Here is a 4,202-nt window from a genome sequence, read left to right as displayed (position 1 = left end):
GTTTGAGACCAGCCTGGGCAACATAGTAGGCCCTGTCTCTACAAAAAATTAAATTTAAAAATAATTAGCCAGGCACAGTGGTGCACAATTGTGGTCCCAGCTACTCGCGAGGCCAAGATGGTAGGATTGCTTGAGCCCAGGAGCTTGGGGCTACAATAAACCATGATTGTGCCACTGCATTCCAGTCTGCTTGACAGAGCAAGACTTTGTCTCAAAAAAAAAAAAAAGAAAAAAGAAAAGAAAAGAAAAGAAAAACACCAAAGACAAAACACTATGAGAGGCAGAAAAAGAGTGGAAGACAAAAATACAAAAATAGAAACAATGACAACAAATAGAAAACAGTAAAAACAAAACTAGGCAGCTATTAATCCAATTACATCAACATCGCTTTGCATATCGAAAGTCCAAATGAACCAATTAAAAGACAGATTTTCAGAGTAGAGCAAAAAACAAGACATAACTATATGTTACCTACAAGAACTACACTTTAAAGACGTATGTATTAATGGATAAAGAAAGATCTACTATGCCAATACTAATCAAGAGAAAGCAGGAGTCTCTATATTAATTTCAGATAGTACAGACTTCAGAGCAAGGAAAGTCATCAGGGATAGGCCAGGCACAGTGGCTCATACCTGTAATTCCAGCACTTTGGGAGGCCAAGACAGGCAGATCACCTGAGGCCAGGAGTTCGAGACCAGCCTGACCAACATGATGAAACCCTGTCTTTACTAAAAATACAAAAATTATTGGGGCGTGGTGACGCTCCCCTGTAATCCCAGCTACTCTGCAGGCTGAGGCATGGGAATCGCTTGAGCGTGGGAGGCAGAGGTTGCATTGAGCCAAGATCACTGCACTCCAGCCTGGTTGACAGAGACCCTGTCTCGAAAAGAAAAGAGAAGAAAAGAGAAGACCGGGCGCGGTGGCTCACGCCTGTAATCCCAGCACTTTGGGAGTGGAGGCGGGCAGATCACGAGGTCAGGAGATCAAGACCATCCTGGCTAACATGGTGAAACCCCATCTCTACTAAAAATGCAAAAAATTAGCCGGGCATGGTGGCAGGCGCCTGTAGTCCCAGCTACTCCGGAGACTGAGACATGAGAAGGGCGTGAACCCAGGAGGTGGAGCTTGCAGTGAGCTGAGATCCAGCCACTGTACTCCAGCCTGGGAAACAGAGCGAGACTCCATCTTAGAAGAAAAAGAGAAAAGAAAAGAAAGTCATCCAGGATAAGGACAGGGCATTACATAATTATTAAGGAGTCAATGCTTAAAGAAGACATAACAATCCTTAATATGTATGATCCTAGCAACAGGACATCAAAATATGTGAGGCAAAAAGCGATAGCACTGCAAGGAGAAACTATTATAATTGGCGACTTCAAAGTCCCTCTATCAGAAGCGGACAGATCCAGCAGGCAGAAAATTCGTAACTCAGTAACACCCTCTATAACTGGATATAATGGAAACCTATAGACTATTTCATACAATGACAGCAGAAAAAGAAAGAAAAGAAAAACACTTGTTTTTCCCGTATCTTAGGCTGCAGATCAGTGGCACGATCACAGCTCACTGCAGCCTTGAACTCCTGGGCTCAGGAGATCCTCCCGCCTCAGCACTCTGACTAGTTAGAACTACAAGTGTGCACCTGGCCAATTTTCTTCCTTTCTTTCTTTTATAAATTTTTTTCATCATACAGCTCAAAATGTCATAATTTTTTAAATTTTACTTTTCTGTAGAGATGGGAATCTTGCGATGTTGCCCAGGCTAGTCTTGAACTTTCGGCCTCAAGCAATCCTCCTACCTCGGCCGCCCAAAGTTCTAGGATTACAGGTGTGAGCCTGAGTCACCACGCCAAACCACAGTTTGGTTTTTTTTTTTAATTGTTTGAGACGGAGTTTCGCTCTTGTTGCCCAGGCTGGAGTGTAATGGCACGATCTCAGCTCACCACAAACTCTGCTTCCCGGGTTCAAGGGATTCTCCTGCCTCAGCTTCCCGAATAGCTGGGATTACAGGCATGCGCCACCAAGCCTGGCTAATTTTGTATTTTTAGTAGAGATGAGGCTGGTCTCCAACTCCCAACCTCAGGTGATCCACCCGCCTTGGCCTCCCAAAGTGCTGGGATTACAGGCGTGAGCCACCAAGCCTGGCCCAAATAAAATCTGTGTGTGTTTTGTTTTTTTTTGTTTTGTTTTTTGAGATGGAGTCTTGCTCTGTAGCCCAGGCAGGAGTGCAGTGGCATGATCTCGGCTCACTGCAACCTCTGCCTCCTGGGTTCAAGTGATTCTCCTGCCTCAGCATCCAAGTAGCTGGGCCTAGAGGCGCGTGCCAACATGCCTGGCTAATTTTTTGTATTTTTAGTAGAGACAGGGTTTCACCATGTTGGCCAGGAAAGTCTCGATCTCCTGACCTCGTGATCCGCCCGCCTTGGCCTCCCAAAGTGATGGGATTACAGGCGTGACAAATAAAATGTTTTCTAAAGTATCTGTAGGCTGGGCACTGTGGCTCATACCTGTAATCCCAGCACTCTGGGAAGCTGAGGCAGGTGGATCACTTGAGGTCGGGAGTTTGAGACCAGCCTGGCCAACATGGTGAAACCCATCTCTTCCAAAAATACAAAAATCAGCCGGGAGTGATGGGATATGCCTATAGTCCCAGTTATTCCGGAGGCTAAGGCAGGAGAATATCTTGAATCCGCGAGGCAGTGGTTGCAGTGAGCCAAGATGGCACCACTGCACTCCAGGCTGGGGGACCAAGCGAGACTCCGTCTGAAAAAAAAGAAAAGCTGATTTTTATTTTACTAAAGAAACATAAAAGAAGTAAGCATAGCACCCAAGAGTGATTAGAAGAATGCTAAATTGCTTTCCTTTGTAAGTGTCCTTAAAGAGAGCCAGCTACACTGTTGGCTGTGTCCCAGTGCTCAACACACAGGAACAGCAGATGAATTGGGGAAACTCAGATAGACTCCTACTGCTATCAAATGCTACCGATTCCAAAGAAAAAAAGGAAAAAATGGAGGCACGTCCAGCATGGTGGCTCATGCCTGTAGTCCCATCACTTTGGGAGGAGGAGGCTGGGGGATCACGAGGTCAGGAGTTCGAGACCAGCTTGGCCAATATGGTGAAACTCTGTCTCTACTGAAAATACAAAAAGTTAGCTGGGTGTGGTGGTGTGTGCCTGTAATCCCAGCTACTCAGGAGGCTGAGGTAGGAAAATCGCCTTGAATCCAGGAGGCAGAAGATGCAGTGAGCTGAGATCACGCCACTGCACTCCAGCCTGAGCAACTGAGCAACAGAGTGAGACTCCATCTAGGGTTCTTGCGGGAGAAAAAAAAGTACAACTTAAAAAAAAAAAAAAAAGTGAGGGCAGAGGAGGCAGCAGGTGAGAAGAAATGGAAAAATACGTAGACCATATCACAGAATCCCCTCCGTCAAGATTAAGATTTAAAAATCACTGAGACGGCCGGGCGCGGTGGCTCAAGCCTGTAATCCCAGCACTTTGGGAGGCCGAGATGGGCGGATCACGAGGTCAGGAGATCGAGACCATCCTGGCTAACACGGTGAAACCTCGTCTCTACTAAAAATACAAAAACTAGCGGGGCGAAGTGGCGGGCGCCTGTAGTCCCAGCTGCTCGGGAGGCTGAGGCAGGAGAATGGCGTGAAACCGCAAGGCGGAGATTGCAGTGAGCTGAGATCCGGCCACTGCACTCCAGCCTGGGTCACAGAGCGAGACTCCGTCTCAAAATAAATAAATAAATAAATAAATAAATAAACAAACAAACAAACAAACAAACCACTCAGATCGCGTCCTCTCCCTCTTACTCTCCAAAGTGGAGACAAGAACGATCATCAATGGCAAACGGCGTTTGCATTGAAACAACACCAAAAGCCTGCTTCACACTGGAGAAGGAACTCTACGCCTCTTCTTCGTGGCTTTGGATGCTCTACACGTTTAGAAAAACTTTTCCAAACAACAAACTACAGAAACGATCTCTGAAAGCATAGTCTTAATCCCCCTCGCCCAGCCTCTGCTGGGTCCACATCCGCCACACACTTTTAACTGATGGCGAGATACTTTCGCTATTTCTGATTCCATTAGGAAATAAATAGGAAAATAGTTTGGCAATAACTTCTTTTCCAATACCATCACTTAACGACACATGTGAATGTTTCAGGTGGAAACTTAATTTAAAAAAATTGTTTTAA

The 4,202-nt window shown here is 45.8% G+C and overlaps 1 non-coding gene across 1 annotated transcript; it reads right to left on the bottom strand.

Moving 5' to 3' along the window:
* Positions 1 to 3,788: 3,788 nt before the first annotated feature.
* Positions 3,789 to 4,005, bottom strand: LOC113221125. The gene has a single exon (XR_003307716.1). It is a non-coding gene; the product is annotated as a small nucleolar RNA U3 (small nucleolar RNA).
* Positions 4,006 to 4,202: the final 197 nt, after the last annotated feature.

Source organism: Piliocolobus tephrosceles, unplaced genomic scaffold, assembly GCF_002776525.5.
Source record: "Piliocolobus tephrosceles isolate RC106 unplaced genomic scaffold, ASM277652v3 unscaffolded_20957, whole genome shotgun sequence".
Lineage (NCBI taxonomy): Eukaryota > Metazoa > Chordata > Mammalia > Primates > Cercopithecidae > Piliocolobus > Piliocolobus tephrosceles.
Note: the sequence above shows the minus strand (reverse complement) of the source record. Positions and strands in the feature narration are given on the sequence as shown.